We start from the raw sequence: 19,266 nt of genomic DNA, 5'->3' as shown, positions 1-19,266 counted from the left end.
AGAGGAGGTTATGAGGCTGCATGAGCTAATCCATGTGCAGGAGGAAGGAAGTGTGGGCCCACTTGTACTATGAGCACAAGCTGTGCCCCTGCAATGGCAAGCTCAAGGAAGGTAACTCTGGCACACAGTGCTACCGTGCAGCCCGGCCCATGCCACACATGCGCCCCAGCTCACACCCAGACTGCAACACAGTGCTTGCAAGGCACAGCAGGGCAAGGGCTGTTCCCAAACATGAAGGCTGCTGGAGTCCTGATACCCAGTCCTGGGAAGGCACCAAAAACCATTGGCGCTGCCCCCCTTTACCAAAGTGCACCTCCTGCAGCTACATCCTGGCAAGTGACCACGAGAACTGCTCTATAGCCTAGAGACCAAGGAGAGGGAGCTGCCAGTGCCAACCCTGACAGGATCTGAACCTGGTGCTTGGCTATGGAAACTGCTCTTCGGAAACTAAGACTCCGCTATTCCCAGAGAAGGAAGACTCAGGGAGCAAAGCAGCAGTCCTTTAGATGAAGACACAGGTCCTTGCTGGTAGAACCCAGATGTGTGTCCCTAGGAAAGGGCAAGGGCACCATGGCACTTTGCACCTGGTGCTGGCCCATCGGAGAATGTCCAGCCATGACCTGCCCGCCCCAGGCAATGGAGCTGCTGCTCCAGGCAGCAAGGTAAGGGAGAATGGCAGAGATGCAGAATCCCCTCTGAGCTCAGCTCTGCACAGGACCATGTACCAGCAACACGCTGCTGCTCACAGAGGCCCAGAGCTTTCCTTCCGCCAACAACACCAACTCCACTTGAACTCATCTGCCTCAGGAGAAGACAGGAGTTGTGCCTTGGAATAAGAGCAGCACTGTTAACCCCCCTCGAGCCTGAAACAGGCACTCTGGAATGCTGCCCTCCCTGCCATGCAGCCAGAGATGAAGCCTCAAAAGCAGCTGTTTGATTTGGAACAAGAGGGGCAAGGGGCTGTGCTTAGGAGCCAAACCCTCCTCCCGTGTCTAGAGCGAATCAAGGCAGTGCATTCAGCAGACAACAGAACCCAGGAACCCTCCAGCCAACAACACAGGGCAATTTGCCAGTTAATGGGACATAAATCCTTATCTTAGCAGATAAGAAATATTCCCTGCACGCACACATCCCTCGTTTTATTGGCCGCCGTCTCATAAAACTTATTGCCCACACGACTAACTAGAATCATTTTTTAATGTAACATTAATAGCACTGCAACCAAACCGCACACACACCCGGCCACGGCTCCTTCCAAAGCCACCTTCCACCAAATAGTTTCACTTATCGATCAACCCAAACAACACACGGCGCTTCACTGAAAGCCAGACGTGGCTATGGAGCCAGGGTCCACGCTGCACCTCCTGCAGAGTGGAGATGCGGTTAGCAAAGGCAGGCAGAAAGAAGTTAAGAGAGCGCTCACTAGCTACTGATTTGAAGCCTCCACCTGCGTTTCTTTCCAAGTGGATTGGTTGGGGTGGGAAAAGTTCAAGGGTGATTTGGTTTTGTTTTGTGTTTTTGCATATGGCAGCACAGATGTGAGCACAATCCATAAAAACTGTTTGCAGTTATACTCCCACTTTGAAGGGCTTGATCTGTCAGTTAGGTAAAATTACATTGGACTGTTCGAGCTGCTGGCAAGGGAAGATAAAAACGCGAAGGCAGATTCCATCCACACCCAGCAGAAGACCAAGACCTGGTTACCAACACAGCTGAGGGGGAGGAGATCCCATTTTGCGCCCAAAAGTCTTAGGCATGGGTTGAAAATGGAAAAAAATCATTTATGATCATCACTCAGCATGAGTGCAGAACTAAATCTGTAACAACTACCATGGTTGCCAGCTATAGCACTCAGCTGCTATGTGGAAACAGCACACTGGGCCTTTGCTTCACAGACCTGACTAAAGGAGGTTCTGCATCAGCTACAGTTATAAGAACATACGAACAGCCAGGCTGGGTCAGACCAAAGATCCATCTAGCTCAGGGTTCTGTTCTCCAACAGTGGCCAATGCCAGGCGCCCGAAAGGAATGAACAGAACAGGGAATCATCAAATGATCCCTCTCCTGTCACCCATTCCCAGCCTCTGACAAACAGAGGCCAGGGAGATCATTTCTACCCATCCTAGCTAATAGCCATTGATAGACTTAACTTCCATGCATTTATCTAGCTCTTTTTTGAATCCTGTTAAAGTCCTGGTCTTCACAACATCCTCTGGCAAGGAGTTCCACAGGTTGACTGTGCACTGTGTGAAGAAAAACTTCCTTTTGTTTGTTTTAAACCTGCTACATATTAATGTCACTTAGGGACCTCCTAACTGTTAGTCCCCTACTAGACCTTATACTTCCCTATACACAAACGTCCTCACGCAGTTGAACACTGCTGCCTAGCAGAGGCCAGTGACCTATACACACAATTGAAGACAGCTGTTCACTATTATTTTATGTACTGGGTAGCAGGAGAGCACAGAGTCTGGGAAGTAATTCAGCCATAACGTGAAACAGTTACATATTAGGAGGCAGCATTTCCTAGGGGATAAAACAGTGAACTTCATCTTGGAAACCTGGGTTCTAGTCCCTGTGCGTCAGTTTCTCCATCTGTAAAACAGGAATGTGACCTCTTTCGTAAAGGGGTTTTAGCCCTGCAGAAGCACTAGGAGGCATTGCTAGTCTATTGTGAGACACACCAATGCAGCTGCCGGACGGGTAACGGACCATAAGTGTTTAACCTCTCTACAGAGCGTGCCAAGGGCAGCGCTTGTGGCATGGGGCTTTGGGAGAGGCTGTGAATCGGCAGCCCAGACAAGACTCATGAGAGATTCTTGTTGTGCAAGGTGTAGGGATGGAACACAGCCAGCCAAGAAGGGGAGCACCAAATAGGCATGAGCTGGGGAGTCAGATCTATGCAGACATCTGACAGTAGTTTGGGAAGAAAACAGAGATGCCTTCCCCATTCTCCACTCCCTCAATGAGTTCTCCCTGCCTGTGCAAGGAGGCCAAACGGCAGGGAAGAGCAGCAGTGACAACTGGAAGGGGCAAAGCCGCACTGAAGTGAACAAGCAGCAGCAGCATCAAGGCTGGGGCAAATCCCAGCAGTGTTCAGAGGAGGTGACAGGCAGAGTTACTTACCGGGGACTCAGGACAAAAGCAGCAGCTCAGGAACCGGCCTGCCTGCCTGCCACTGTTTAGAGCACACCACATCTTACCATCGCTCCACGCCTCCCTCTTCATACCCAGCAGCCTTGACTCAGCACCAGCTGTAACAAGCCCCATCCTGGCTCTGCCCTGGTCCGCACTGGGAAAGCCAGATGGCTGTTTCTACAGACCTGCCTTGCTTAAGCAGCGCTCAGATCCTTCACAGTCACTAACTCTGCGCAGGGCAAGCCATCCAGCTCAGCGGCACATTGTGAGTGACCAGAGACGCTACAGCGGCGTGGTGATGGAAGTCAGGAGATAAACGCAACAAAAGAGAGAGGATCCTGTGCATGAGTCACCCGGCGCTCGGGACCTACAGTGAGGGCTACTCGACCTGCTTACAGTGCACCCTGCAGCCCAGCTTTAAGCCACTCACATGCTGGACAGAATTTTGCTACTTCGCTGACAGGCGTAACAAGTTTTTATTAGCATGGCCACACATGAAGCAATTTTGTTCCTTACCTGTGGAGAGTGCACCAGGACCAGACAGTTGACAGCTTCCCCTACCCTTCCCATGACCATCTTGTGTAGGTCTTGGCACACACAAGTTCCTTAACCTACTGCTCTGTTACAGTGCCTCACTGAGCTATGTTAGTCATTGGGGCAATGAAGATGTACTCAGCCTCATAGGCTGTACTTCCCCTTGTGGCCATCAAGACAAAGGGTAACTTAATGTCCCCTTTGTTCTCAGCTTAGCCAGGTTTTTGCAGTGCAGTTGGCCTGTTCCATCATCCTGAGTTTTGGGGGTAGCAGAGAACCAGCATCTCAAACATCCCAGGACACCTGCCACACAAATGCTGGACTATTGTCACTTAGCAAGATACCCCCTTCCCCCAAAGAACACGAGCCCTAAGTTGCCATGATAGCTGTACAATGCCCAGGCAGGATGGATCCTCCTCCTCTAGTAAATGCATCTATAGTTACCAAATGATATTAGTTCCCTCTGGCAGTTATAGGTAATTCTCTGGTGTTGTTCACCTGTATTCCTTCCCCACAGCACCATCAGTTTGCAACCACAACCCCACACTCCCAGCAGCAGCCAGGACTCAAGATCAAAAGAAGAAGGCAGCAGTTCTCCTATTGCTCTATAGCACCTAGCTAGCACTGTACTGTCTGCAGTTAAGAGTTATTCCCTGCAGGTGTCTGGCTGACACCCTAATGCAGGAGTCCTTGGAAAAATACCCCCTGGGGGCACAATTCTAATAGAAAGCAAAGGTTTCTCCTATGGCAGAGCACCTCAGAGTCATGGAATACAGTTTACACGTGTCCTGGGGGGAAAGGCCAGTACGCAGAGCTGCCCCGAGTGGCACATCTTAGGGGAACTGGAAGGCCTGCCTTAGCAGGAGCATCTCGCAGCTCCATCCCCAGGCTGCCAACGGCTGTGTTTTAACCATTAGCCTCCTCATTGTTTTTGTTAACAAATGTATCATTTGGCTTTGAAAACTCCTAGATCACTAATAATTGTTCCCTGGGGAAAAAGACATAAAGACTTGATACCCCCTTGTTTTGTAAAGTCTGTGAAGAAAAAGTCGTAAAAATAGCTTGTTATCTCACCTATTCAAGCTCCAACTGTATGTTATTGCTAATTGGGTATAACATCCTTGTCTTGTTCTGCTCTCCGAAGCTAAATCAAGAAAGCGCCACTGCTGCGAACTAATTATATCTCTGGACTGCAGACTCCAGCTTGTCGTTCCCTTTATTGAGTTAAAAAATGGTCACCAACCTTAATCTTTCATATCCCCAAGCATCAGGGCTGCTGAAAAACTACTGCTTCCATCTGTGTTCCTGGCAGATGCAGAGGAAGACTGAGCATGTGGCTGGGAGAGCTCAGGTCTCTGGCCCAGGCTTTGCCCCCGGAGGAAGCAGGGACAGACTGGCCCAGGTGACCAGCAATGGGAGCAGGAGCCTTTTGCCCGTTTGCATTTAGCCAGCAGCACCCTTCCTTGCCACATGGAGCCGTGGGAAGGAGGGGCACACTGGCTTAGCTGAAAACACCGGCTCACCAGGAACACAGAGCTGTGTTCCAGGCTCCCTTTGCAACGCCCCGGCTCAGTCAATGAGCACCAATATCAAACTACTTCTCGCCATCAGTGATTGCAAGAGGGCAGTCTACAGCTCAGGGTGAAGGCACCTGCGTACGGGAAAACTTGCATTGTCGTTGCACTTTGTGCCCACCATTCATGGCTTCAGGTGCAGGAAGGGACACAAAAGCCCTTGAAATGCTGCAGGGCAGGACGGAGCTCGGGCAACAGACATTAACCAAATGCCCAGTGGCAGGGAAACAAAAATGGAGCAGGCAGAGCACACGCCATCCTGGCCACGATGCCATCCACCCGTACCCTCTTTACCTAGCATTTCATCCATTCTCAGCATCATTCTTTTACCCAGCCCAGGGCAGGGCCCATCACCGTAGGGCTTCTGCATGGAAGAGACCCGCTAAGGGTTACATTGCCACTGGGTCAGCCCCTGCTCTCTGCTCACTGCCCAGGACAAGAGACAGTTCGACAGGCGGTCTGGCTGAGGGAAGCAATCCCTGCTGTGATGTCCCAGCCAGGCAGGGAGCGCCAGGTCTCAGGGGTGAGAGACAACTGACCTCTGCTGTGCTGTTATCCGGAAAAACCTGACTGAATCTTTCATGCTTTTCCAGAGCACCCAGGAAGGTTCGAGGCTCATCCTGCCGGCCGCCACGGAGCTGTTTGCTTGGACAGAGCTCTAACCACACAGCAGCTGCCACACAGCAGCCTCTCACTAATGCAAAATCCAAGAGCACTTTCTCCCCACTGGGCTCCCTCCAGACATGGCAGCCCAAGAACCTCACTGAGATTCACCCTACAAGCCTTCACCTCTTTTCAAAGCCACGGTGAAAAACAGCCCCTCAACAGGGGCAGACCGAAGAGTTCTGCTGAGGAATCCGTCGCTTTTTCAAAAACATTTTTCTTTATTAACGTCTTTCCAGCAGTTGCTTTTATACCCCTCTCATCAGGCGGCGTTAATATACAGCCATGTCTTTCCAGGGCTGGGATCAGACACTATTTCTGGATTGCTGTAGATCTCCATGCAGCAAGAAGGTGAGGGAGTTTTTCCAATAGACTTTATTCATTCTGTCCCCAGTGATTTATTCGCATAGAAACTCATTGCTGACTGTCTAGATATTATGCATCTATTCTGGTCTGTTTAATTCCCATTGACATTAATGGGAATTACACAAGAAAAGATAAGCCCTCCAAGATTGTAAAACTACGACACAGATATTAATGGACTATTTCTATTATACACACACTCAGATGCCGTACAAGTTATATTCTACTTCAGAAGCCAGAATGGGGCTGCGGGACCCTGGAGGCAGTGAATCAAGAACAAAAGACAGAAAAGGAAGCCAGTGAAGAATACACATAAGCAGATTCAAATACCAGATCAAATGGGAGTCAGTGAGAATTTAAATGATTCCTTGGCCTATTAAAAAAAAAACTCCCTCTAATTCTCCCCCACTTCACACTCTTATCCTTATAAGTAACCCCAAGATCACAGGGAACGCAGTAAATAATATCCTGTTACGTGACCTCACTTTGGGCACGTGGCAGTACTTGTGTCAAGTCCACTGCTGCCCTTGTATGATCAGTTTCCCTTTCCTGTGGGTTTCTAAGAAAACTTTTTCAAAAAGATAGGAAAATACAAGGGTGAAAACACAAATGTTCTCAGGGCAACTCAGAGGAAGGTACTGACCTCAAGTTGCTGGCCACTCATTTTTTAATCTGACTCCACAGTACATTGATGGTGGCCCTACAAGCTAGGAAGACTTCTAATGTGCCATTACTTAACTTTATTGTAACCATGTTGGACAGAAGAAAGGCAGCTCTGCTTCAGTTTGCTTCACTGATATCTTCTTTGATTCGCACACACTTCTGAATTGCAGAGAAATGCACTGGATCTAAAACTTAGCCAGCATTTTCTTCAAAGGGAAAAAAAACCTCTCTTACTTTAGATCAGGCTTTGTAAACCTCTTGAGGGAAAAACCTAAACTGATGCAGCAAACTAGCCAAGGGCATCTCTTTAAAACTGATATTCCCCTGACTACTAATAATTAACCTGAATCACTTAAAGCCTATTTCAATTTGTCAGCTTTAACAGCCAATGCTACACAGTAAATCAAACTAAGTGTGTCCATATAGGATCTATGTATGGGGAGGGGGCAAGGGGAGATATCAGAGAGACCAGGTCAGTAACTATCACCCAACACAGTAACTCTGCCTCTGGCTTTATCAAGAATAGCATGGGCACATGCATGGACCAGTCTACATCATACTAACAGCTTTCTAATTCAGTAGCAATAACAGGAATATTTATACCATACATTAGCAACAGTGCTGGAGTCTAAAAATGAAGTCCAACCGCCCAAGAAAGCACTTACCCTACAGAAACAGTGACGTACAACAGGCTAGCAGCATTACCAACATTAAAAACCACCTGGCAATATTTCCCTCTTTCCTCTCCACCCTCCCTTGTTGCAGAGCTGAATTAGAAAGCAATATGAATATTTATCTCTGACAGCTAAATCTCTTCACTACAAAGTATTAAGGCTTTATTAGTGTTTGGTTACCACTGATGATAAGCCAGCTTTACTTCTACCCTGAAGCCTGACAAAAACGACCTACAACAGGCAGATGGCTAAAACCTTGAAGATTCCTTGGTTCCAGGAGTGTGAGGAAGGGGCGGGAGGGGGGGACCCACAGAAACATGCATGAACTCCATCTACCTGTGTGCCAAGAGCTCAATTTAGACCCATCAGCTGAAATTATCCTTTTTGCTGCTTAGCCTGCTGCTGCTCTCTGCTAAGCCCTTGTGCCTTCCCAGCTTCCAGCTGAATTCATCCACAAATCACTGCTCAGGAGCTGAGTTTTGGGGGTGTGCGGCTTGCCATTTTGGGTTACAAATGCTGATAGTCTCTCTCTTTAGCGCTCGGAGTCCCAGGGGCTATAAAAATTCCCAGCAGGCTCTTGTCAGTTTCAGGTCATTAACTTTCTTTCATTGGGAGTTTGTTTACAGTGAGCCATAAATAGATGTATTTGTGCTGCTCACTAGCAAAAAAAAAAAAAAAAAAGGCAAAACAACAACCCCACATCACCCAGACCCTGCAAAAGGCTGTTGAGATGCCACATGCCACATAGAAAAGGGGGTTGAGAAGCAAAGAATCAAAATTAATAATTTCCTGCTTGTCTTGCATAGCAATTTAGAACAAACTGAGGAGCATGGCCAGGGAGAAAAACAGCTGCAGGAGGGTGCACGCTCCCCCAGCTTATCCTCCAGGAACTCTGCTGGCTTCTTACCCCCCTGGGGTCAATCTACCTTTGCTTAGCTCCAAAGGACTCATTTTAAACAAGTGCATCACATTTTCCACTGATGTGTTTTCCCCTCCTTCCATGTCAAGATAAGAGTTGGCAGAAGCAGGCTAGCCACTGGGTGATGGGTCTCTGTGCCAGTCACATTCCTCAAATGCCAAATTCAGGAATTATAGTGCAATATCCCACCTCCCCCAGCCCGCTGACAAAGCCAGTGGTATTACAACAATGTGTGTATGCCATCCTTCATGAACCCACGCCAGCCCTGCAGGGCAACAGGGTCAGCTCTGAAATTATGAGGGGAGCAGGGGATTGTTTTCAGAAATGTGGTCAAGTTAAGGCCAAAGCTCCCTTGTTTACTGAGATGTGGGAGGGCTTAGTGGATGCAGTTCATGGAACTATGGCATCACCCCCCCATGTAGGCCCAGTGCAAAGGGCACCAGGCATGCGACTGCCATAGGGAATGTGTGGTGTATTGAAGCACGCTGTTTGCAGCAAGTCGCTTAGTGCATTGGCAGGATTTCAAAGGTAGGAGGAGCCTTTGCCAAGGGCATCACATGTCGACTTCCCCCAAATCTCTGCATTTCTAGTCAAGAGCTCAGTCTAGAAGCTTGGCTAGGCAGACCACTAGCCTTTTCAGACAGCAGCATTGTCATGCACAGATGTGGGCTGTGAACACCTCCATTTTCCCATGTTCTGAGGAGGGGATGTGTCCAGACTTTCCCCAACGACTCCATTAGCAACTCGCCCAGCAGAAACACTTCCCTAGTCTGGAACAGAGTTCAAAGCCAGGCAGGCAACTCCCTGTGCATGCTGGGATGCATCACCTGTAGGCCACAGGTCCACATGTAAGGAGAAGGTGACATGGAACACGGATGCACACATGGCCTGCAAACCATGCTGTGCAAGCCTCCAGTCGCTATCCAGGCCCCAAGTATTCTGCAGCAATAGAAGCAGATGCAGAGCTGTGGTCTAACATTTATCTCTGTACTTATTACCCACCCACCCCTCTCCACTGAACAAACTATGCTTCAGCCTTGAGGGTTGTTTTTAAAAAAAGAAGAAGCCCCCATAAATGTAGCCCAACTGTAAATAGATGCAGCTCTCTCTGCCCCAACGTCCAGACAGTTGAGAGCTGCAAACAGCCCTGCTCATCTCCACGGACATGGACCCTGACACCTAAAAATGTTGCTGGAACAGGATACCATACTCCAAGAGGCTCTGTGAGACAGACCCATATTCTCCTATAGACAACCACCTAACCTCAAGATGATTCTTACCAACAACCACAGGACATACCACACTAATACCAACCCTGGTACCTTCCCTTGCAGCAAACCCCGTTGCCAGCTTTGTCCACATATTCATTCTGCTGATACCATTATTGGACCTAACCAAGTGAGTTATAAGATCAAGAACACATATTCCTGCGCATCCAGAAATATAATTTATGCTATCATGTGCCGAAAGTGTCCGTCTGCTATGTACATTGGACAAACATCTCAGACACTTCGCCAAAGGATTAATGCCCACAAAACAGATATCAGACAAGATCACAAAGAAAAACCAGTTTCTTGCCATTTTAACCAGAAAGGACACTCTCTCAATGACTTAACCACCTGCATTCTGCTACAAAGACCTTTTACATCTACACTTGAAAGGGAATCCTCTGAACTGTCATTCATGTTAAAATTCGACACTCTCCGGGAAGGAATGAACAAATACTCAAACTATCTTACCCATTACCAAGATAGCTTCCCCAATTATCACCTCTAATACCATTAGCTCACAGACATCCCACTCTCCCCACCTCTAATATCATCAATTCACAGACACTTACCTTCCTTCCTTCCCCCCCCCCCCCCCCGCATCTCCCTCCTGTTCTGAAATGTGATTTGTCCTTTTCATATGTGTTCATTTTTTTTAATTGTATCCTTTGGTATATATGGTTGTGACAATTTTCTTCCACTATTTGATCTGAGGAAGTGGGTCTGGCCCACGAAAGCTCATCATCTAATAAACCATCTTGTTAGTCTTTAAAGTGCTACATTGTCCTGCATTTTGCTTCAGCTACCCCAGACTAACATGGCTACATTTCTATCACTAATTAGCCATGTGAGTTTGCCTCCTATCCCTGCGTTTGATGTTTCAGCTCCAGCTAGCCAAAACTGAGTTCCCGCCTCACAGGGCAAATATTCTCTCTGCACATGAACTGCTCAACAGGTTAGGAATCTACACTCACTCTCCCACTAGGGCAGCAAGTGGGGGGGGAGGGATGGTGAAGGGGGAGGGAAGGGATATAGAAAAGGATGTGGCATGCACGCTGCTCAGGACAAGTGAAGTTCTCTCAGAATGGCACTGCTACAGGCCTGCTGCCCTGATATAGTTATAAAGAGTAACTACTGGAGTGGAGTGGTCCTAACACCGAGTTTCAATTTGTGAACACTGAAAGCAGAAGCCTTCCCCTGCCCTAGGGAAAAAAGAGCATGGAAAGTGACTGACATCAGTGAGGGGATTCAAGGCCAAGCCGGGCAATCAGCCATTACCAGGACTCCCTGAACAAGACACAGAACCAGCCACGGTTTCACTACAGGCAGAGGTTCCCTGAGGGCACAACATGCCCAGAGGCCTGTTGCCTTTGGGGCTCATTTTGCTTCTCCACAGGACGGTCCCTTGCCAGTCCAAAATTCACAGGGAACTCTTTCCACTGAACATGGAAAATTTTTTAGAACTCCATACCCACGCACCCTGTAGTCAGAGCAACGCAAATAGCCCCTTCTCCCCGTGTAAATTAAAACACCCATTAGGCAGATTTCAAAAGATGTCAGTAGGCTTATAATTATCCACGACATCCTTCGGAGATAAAAGCGATTACCGGGGATGCAAATCACTTAGCAACCAATCAGTGCCCCCAGAGTGCAAAGCACTGACCAGCCATCCATTTTCGCCTCGTCCTTTTCTTCCCTGCACTGAGCAAATACAAACACAGATAAAAAGCGGCACAATAGCTCTTGACACGCAAATAGGTTAACATAATAAAGCCAGCTTTAGCCGGCTCACTCGAGGGAGAAAAGCAATTCTGAGGCAAGCAGGAGGTAATAAAACAGGGCTTTTGTGTTCCCGGCTTCCATTCTCACCCCGTGCCAGCTCTGCCGCATTAGCGGCTAGGAATCGCTGTTTGATTGAATTACCTTTCATGAATATTAGGTTTTTGAGGAATGTGCAGGCAGCAGAGAAAGTCGAAATGTCTTATTTTCGCATGCACGCGCGCTGTAGCAGCCCATGTGATTGCCACAATTCCTTGTGGGAGGATGGGCTGCCTCTCTGGGAGCATAGCTTCCGCTCTGGACTTGTTTCTGTGGGTGCAAATCCATGTACCCACAATCAGGTGGCCAGATGGCACAAGCAAGAAGGCCAGTCCAGTACAGGCCAAGCTGCAAATCCACCCTGCAGATACACCCATACTGTAAGCACAGGAGAGGTGCAGGAGACTAGGCAGCATGCATTCTATTCAGTGTCAAGCTCTGACCAGACTTTACTCAATAAACTCCTCTCACCCGCTCGGCAGTGCTCTCAGAAACCCAATTCTAGCTAAGAGCAGGAGGGGAGAGCCCACTGGCTTAACATAAACAACAGCCGAACCAACCACAGTATCTGGCACCATGACTAAGGAATGAAGGAAACAGAATATGCAGGCACTTGCATTTTCCCTCAGAATGGCCTTTATGAAAATAGAAACACCCCTCCATCCTCACCTCCAGCCAGAGCTCTGACACAGACACCCCAAGGTGGGGATAAGAGCTGAGCATTATTACTCATTACCCGGGAGATCAGGCCACAGGGTTTTAGAAGAGGCCAGCATTTCACTCACAGCTGGGTGAGATGTGGCTGCCTCCACATCTGAGGCTCTGCAGTGTTTCTCCACTCAGCGGCCCATGAGCCATCCAGCATACCTTGCTCTCCAGAGCCTCTCAAACCACCCCTCTTGATACCGACTTCAGCAGGTGGGGGAAGAGAATGAACCAGGCGAGCATGTGTTGGCCCCTACTGGATGCAGATCCTGATCACCCAAGTTTGCCGTGCCTCTGCCATGCCTCTCTGGCACAGGACATGCGAGGGTGAGGCAGCCTTGCACAGCACCCCCTATCGCAAAGGAATCCAAGACCACAACTTGCAGCACTAAGACAAGCCACCGGGAAAAGTCAACCTGCTCTAGAGGACACCCCCTTCCTGGCCAGGATTGAAGCTGACTGACTATGCAAGGAGAAGCTGGCACTGCTGCTGATCGTGCTGCACCTGTGAAGTAGATCACTGGGGAACTGCAGACACTAGCACCTTTCACGAGGCACTGTTTACACAGTGAATTTTGGTAATTAGAAGTTCTTAATTCATAAGGAGTAGACACAGGTGCTGGAACTAGGGAGATATAGGAAATGTTCCCTCTAATTTTTTCTATCCAAGTGCAGAATAAATGTTGTTATGCGCACTGAGGCATGTATGGATGTGCACTAAAATTGAAACACATTCTGCTGGCTGCTGCTGGCTGTGGATGCTCTACTAATCAGCTGGGCACCATCTGAATTTCTCCTAGACACCCGCCCAAGCAATCAGCTTAAAGGGAACAATGGTTCTGCAGGTCTTGCTGCAGCTCCTGATGCAAAATGGTTTCCATCATACAGTTTGGTTCAATGGTTCTCAGCACCCCGACCACCCACATTGTCCCTATATCCCAGGCCAGGGTCCTCTGTAAGCTGTGCACTTGTGCAGTCACTCAGGAGAGATTCCAATGCCATTCAGGTAATCAGCAGTGTCCACTGCTAGATGTTTTGTTACTCCTGGTGGTGCACATCCACACATCTTGCATGTAAAATGTATTCCACACATGGATGGAAAAGACCAGAGGGAACATTGCCCTGCACATAGGACTGTTTAATGCAAAGATCCACTGTCCAAGATCACCCTTAAACAGCTGAGATCTCGCACTCCTACCCCCAAGCTCAGAACAGACAGCAAATGTGTTATTTACTCACCCATATAAAGCTGCAAAGAGAAAGCATCCAAATGAGAGATTCCCTCGGAAAGCTCTAAAGAATCACAGCACGCCCAAAGAACATCACAGAAAGCAGAGCACTTAACCACAGCTACAAATCGGGTTCCACATCATCCTAATAGGGACCTTTTGTTCTTGGCAGGTAGATCAGTGAGAAAGAGGTCAGTGCCTAGCAAAGAAAGTGAGCCATTAAAAACACTCACTACTTAAATTCAGCTATTAGTTTCTATTCAGAATAATGGACCAATCACATCATTCCATGGCTTCCTTTACTCTGGCCTTGGGATAAATATTCAGAGCCTCAGATGTTTAAATTTTTAATGACCAATCTTATTTCAACTCCACATATATTGTAGTTTGAACAGAAAAGAGAACTTGCATGGGTATTTACTGACTTGTTAAACTAGCAAAGCTGTATAGCAAAGACAGAAAGAAATGCCAAGTTCTTAAAGATCAGCATTGGCTCCCCTTTTAACCAGTAAGAATTCAGAGAGACAAAAGAAAGGATTAAATGGCTTTTCTAATCTTTTCCTGCTAATTGGATCAAAGCACCCTTGCTTAATTCAGATGCTCTTCTCTCCTCCAGGCACCTAGGAATCTTCCAAAAAAAGTCAGCAAATCATTTCTTAGACTAGATCCAAATCTCTCCAAGCTCTTCAATTCTGTTTTGTATGTTTGCAGCTTCTTAAATTGAGAAGCTAAGTGAGGGAACCTACAGGCTGGAAAGCTGTTTATCTAACTGAAATGCCCCAGCCTATCTTTCCCCTTAATGAGTACTTTTGACTAGCCCTCCTGTGCATAAATGGGTTATGCTTTTCCTGCCTTTCCTGTTTTCCTCCAGTAAGTAATTGGCCATGTCTGTTAGGAACATTGCAAGTTTCTCTTCTCTCCCTTGCAGTCACACCTGTTATGTGAAAGCTATTGGCAGGGTATGTTTTCTTCTAGCAAGCAATGCACATTTAATGAGTTCACTTAGAGACGCCACAAGTATATTATGACTTGACACTGGGCACACAGAAACACACCCATCTAGTAGACTGGTCACATGCAATTGTGTTGCATGTGTATCATGTATGCATGCCATTTATTAAGGAATGTACCCACACACATCAGGCAACCTAAAGTAGTGTATGCTCAGATTGGGAACCTGAGAGGCACCTAAACATGTGACTTGCAAATACATTTTCTAACACACATTTCACTAGGTTTCATTTAAAATGTGACGAGTCCTACAGTTAGAATCAGTGCCAGCACACGCACATACATCTTTACTAAAAAGAAAATGACAACACAAGCCCCATATCAAAAGGTCCACACTAGAGAGGAGGAAAGACAAATACTAGATGATTTTTCTAAGCTCAAATATTAATCTCACTGTAGTAACTGCAGACACTATCAAGCTGAACAAGAACTTAGTTTAAAAATTCACTGCTACCTCCTTGGACAACATGACGTTACAGCTATGTGCACTCTGCCCTTAGGAACATGCCGTTGTGCCAACCAAGCAACAAGAAGTTACTCGCACACAGACTAGCCACACAATAGAAAATGGGATGCACAGTTCTGTAAGAAGCCAGATACCGTTGGGGATCTTGAAGCAACAAGAGCAGTAACATCCCAGTTGTTTGATCTAGTCAGATTACCTCCCGTATGTGCAAACATTTGGCGCAGGACAAACAGAAGATATTTTCAAATTACACTCCTACTCTTCCTTGAAACTAAATCTACAACAATGAAGCAAACCTTGGGTATTTTGCTTTGGACATCCTAAATATTCCCCCCAAAGCAAGTAAGTGTCTTTAGATATTGGCCTTTGGACTTGCACTGCTCAACATTAAAACTTTCCATATTTAGCATTTAAATTGCCTTCGTCTGGCAGCTCTCCTCAAAGTCAGGGTTCTTAGTACCTGGCACTAGGAGCACGTCTAACTTTCTTCTCTCAGCTCAGCCAGATAGGAAAGGTATTCCGATCATCCTTGGTCATGTGAAAGGAACTGACCTCAGCTTAAACAGCAGGAAGCCACTAAATGACCAGTAGTATTATCCATTTAATTCTTGCAGACAGCTTTGCTTTGCCTCCAGCAGTTTGGATCCCCCACAACTGAAGTTACAGGAGATATTATTACAGATTCTCTCTTTACACAACAACTAGCTTGAACATATTTCAGGACATTCCTTATATTTGGAGACAGGTCTGTGGATACGCAAGGAGAGAAAGTTGGAAGCGTGAGAGAATAGCTTCAAAAGGAGACCATCTCTCAGGTGTTTTATTCTCCTATGTCACTGAGATGAAATATTTCATGTGTTTCTGCCCTTTCATATATTCTGTTTGCAACAGCCACAAGTATTTCCACAGCTACCTAGGGAGCAGGATAGCAGGCAGAACAGCTGCAGCAAGAACAGGTGGGTTATTTTTCTGTAAAAATCAAGTACCACACCATCAGGGGGGTCAGTGATGAAACTAGAAGGATATCTATTTGATGCAAACCACTCTCCTTAGAAGCCCATGTCTCTGAGTCTCCCTCCTCCCTCCCCCGACACAGAAATGGACCGTTTGTTACCATCAGCCATTCAGCCAACCACTCCAAAAGGCGAAAAAGCAGTTTGGGTTTCATCTCGGAATTGGTAGATGAAAAGAGAAGGACAGAAATAAGCCACCCCAGTATGCCAGCCCTCTCCTTCGAACACTAAGCAGGTAAATCTGGCAGGTCCGTCTCCGTTTGTGTATCTTACGATGTCACCGGGGTTTAGCAGCATTGGAGAGAACCTTTCATCTGCTTCTCATTAAGCAGAGACGCCCCTTTCACAGCTAAAGATACCAGAGGGCCATGGAGGGATCAGCTCCCAAAAGGAGAGGGGTTCAGCCGGTGTGAACAGGCAGAACTGCCCTGCTCAAGCACACAAAAGAATTTTGCAGGAAGAGGGGACATCGGAGGGGTCACATGTGCCATATGGGGGGCCCCATCCCCCAGATCCAAGCCAGTGGCCCGTAGTTAGGAGATCCAGCACCGAGTCAGCCGACCCCCAGCTCTGCCGTCCGTGTCACTCGGCTGGGGCAGTTCCCAGCTGCGTGGGAAGCCCCCGGGACAGGGACCGGCTGCACGGCCCTGAGGAGGAGGGGCGGCCCTGGCAGGACCATTGCCTGCGCCCGGGGTGAGGCCCCTGCAGGCAGGCAGAAGGCGGGTCTCGGGTCTGGGGCCCGGCCCTCCTCTGTCTGCGGGCCGCGAGCCCAGCCCCGGGAGCCGCTCCGCGCTGCCCGACAGGCGAGGCCCGGCCCGACGCCGGGTGCCCCCAGCCCAGCCGGGCTCCTTCCCGGCCCTGCGCGGCGCCCGCTGGCGGAGGAGCCCAGCCGGTCCGCCCCAGCCCCGCTACTTACCCTCCGCGCTGCGCCGGGCGGCTGCCTCTCCGGGACGCTGCAGGCCGGAGCGAGCCCCGCGGCCATGAACCGGGTGCGGGGGATCCCTGGCCGCAGCCACAAAAAGCCGCCCGGGCGAGAAGCGAATCCTGCCGCGGGGCACGGCCGGGCCGCGCGCTGCGTCTCACGCCGGCGGCCGGATGCCCATCCCGGGCAGCGGGGCTGGGAAGGAGCCGCAGGAAGCTCGGAGAGCGGCAGGGGGGCGCTCACATCCCGGGGCTGGCCGGGCTCGAGAGATGCCGGGTCCCTTTGTGCAGCCCGGGCAGCCGCTGCCTCCTTCCCGAGGCCCCGCTCCCCGCTAGCCCTTCATCGCCGCCGGCTCCCCCAGCCCTGCCTGGGGACGCGCCGGCTGCAGCGCCGCCTGCCCGGGCTGCTGCGGCTCCCGGCGCGCACAGGCTGCTCCAGGCCGCAGGGGCGGGGGATGCACCGGCGGCTCCTTCATGCACCGGCGCGAGCCCCGCACGCTCGGGCTGCTGCAGCGGCGGCTCCAGGCCCGGCGGCCTCGCTCGCTTCCCCTCCTGCCCGGCGCGCGGCTCCGGCGACACTGAGCGACGGAGCCCGAAGCCCGGCGGCCGCACGCGGCTGAGCCACGCCCCCTCCCCGTTACCAGGGTGACGCCCTGTAGCGTCCTGCGGGGGGCGGGGCCGCTGCCACGCGTCCTTTCCGCGGCAAAATTGAAGGGGAGCCCCGCCGCGGGCCTGCCCCCCTCCAAAACTACAGGCCCCGGCATGCACTGCGCTATCAACCTCCTTCCCGGTCTGTGCTTGGGGCCGCGAAGCCCTCTGGGAATCGTAGGCCGCAGTGTGGGGAGCTGAGCCTCCCCCCTCAGCTGGGTCCATTGAATAGTCGGGGGGCATCCTGTGGGAAATACTAAGGGACATGGGCTCTGGAGGGTGGCCCAGACTCAGGGGTGGCTGCAGTGCATCCCCCACGCATCCATCTGCTCCTGTCTCCCATTGCCCTGTTATTCCCACTCCCTGTTTCTGTAGTGTGGCTGGTTTCTAATCCATGACAATACCTGGTCATGGAGTAAGAGCTAGTTTCCTTAACAGACTCTTGGAGGGACTTCTTTACAGACTTTTGACAATCGGAATAAATTTTGTCTCCTGACTCTCCATTAGCCACTGTTTTGCTAACGTTCCCAGTGGATTGGAGAGGCATGATTTTCCTGTGCAGTTATCATGCTGGCTTGCCCCATCACAGCATGGACATTGAGGTGCTTTATAACTCCTCTCAATAAATATTGTTTCCAATAATATCTTGCAGTGAAGTAAGACTGATTACAAAGAGATAAAAGGCTCTGTAATCTATTCCAACTCCCAGAGCCAGCCTTTTTCCTTGGATAATGTTGCAGTTTCATCTGCATGGGTCTTTGCTTGAAACTTTTTCCCTGTGCAACATCATGCTACTGGCATCTTGCTGGTAAAACACATAAAGTTTGAACCAAATCTGTAAATCTTCTGCTCTCATATTACACACAGTCTAGATATTAGAAGCAAGGTCTGACACGAAGAGCCTTGAATGACTGACTGCTGATGGACCTGAGTATTTAATAATGAGCCAACTCACTGCCCCAGGAGGTTTGACAGCAACATTTTCACTGGCAAGGGCTGCACTATCACCTCTGAGTGACCTATGTTGTCATAGACTTCACAGATTCTAAAACCAGAAAGGACCCCTATGATCACACATAACACAACTGCATGAATTTCAGCCAGTAATTCCTGAATCCAGACCAATTAGAGTGTATCATTTAGAAAAAACGCCCAGTGTTGATTTAGGACCTGATCCTAAAGCTCACTGAAGTCAGTGGATAAGATGCCATTGATTTCAATGGGATTTGGATAATGTTTTCAAGGAAGGCACCAAGGAATGGAGACTTTAGCACATCTCTTTATATGTTTGAGGCATTCTGCAGGTGCAGGCAAACATAGATACAGTAAGTTATCCCTACCTAAGACAGACTCCCAATTTTCTGCTGCACCTTGATGGAGGTGCTAAATAGTTCACTGGAACTCTGAGTTTTTTGATATAGGTCAGAACAGGATGCAGAAGTTTCAAAATACTTTGGCTTGTCCTCTAAATTTTTCTAGTTCCATTTTCTGTGTGAAATCCTGTTCCCCTTTGGAGACTTCAGGCATTTAGGATAGTTAAGATACTGAAATTTGGGGTATATTTTTATAAGGATCCAAATATCCAAACCTCTGGAGATTTCCCCTTTCTAGTTCCCATCCAGGGAACATTAAGGTTGAGAAATTATAATAAAATAATAG

At 48.9% G+C, this 19,266-nt stretch overlaps 1 protein-coding gene across 3 annotated transcripts in view; it reads right to left on the bottom strand.

The window, feature by feature from the left end:
* Nucleotides 1-17,570, bottom strand: part of FAM222A (family with sequence similarity 222 member A) — a 112,566-nt gene extending 94,996 nt beyond the window's left edge. The window contains exon 1 of one of the 3 annotated variants that reach the window (XM_075898840.1): nucleotides 16,955-17,570. The gene's annotated coding sequence lies outside the window, so the exon portion shown is untranslated. Of the gene's footprint in view, nucleotides 1-13,558; nucleotides 15,557-16,954 lie in introns of those variants that run through there. The other 2 variants (XM_075898836.1, XM_075898839.1) reach the window with 2 other exon arrangements.
* Nucleotides 17,571-19,266: the final 1,696 nt, after the last annotated feature.

The sequence above is a fragment of the Pelodiscus sinensis genome, chromosome 15 (assembly GCF_049634645.1).
Source record: "Pelodiscus sinensis isolate JC-2024 chromosome 15, ASM4963464v1, whole genome shotgun sequence".
NCBI classification, from domain to species: Eukaryota; Metazoa; Chordata; order Testudines; family Trionychidae; genus Pelodiscus; species Pelodiscus sinensis.
This window is presented reverse-complemented; position numbering and strand designations above follow the sequence as displayed.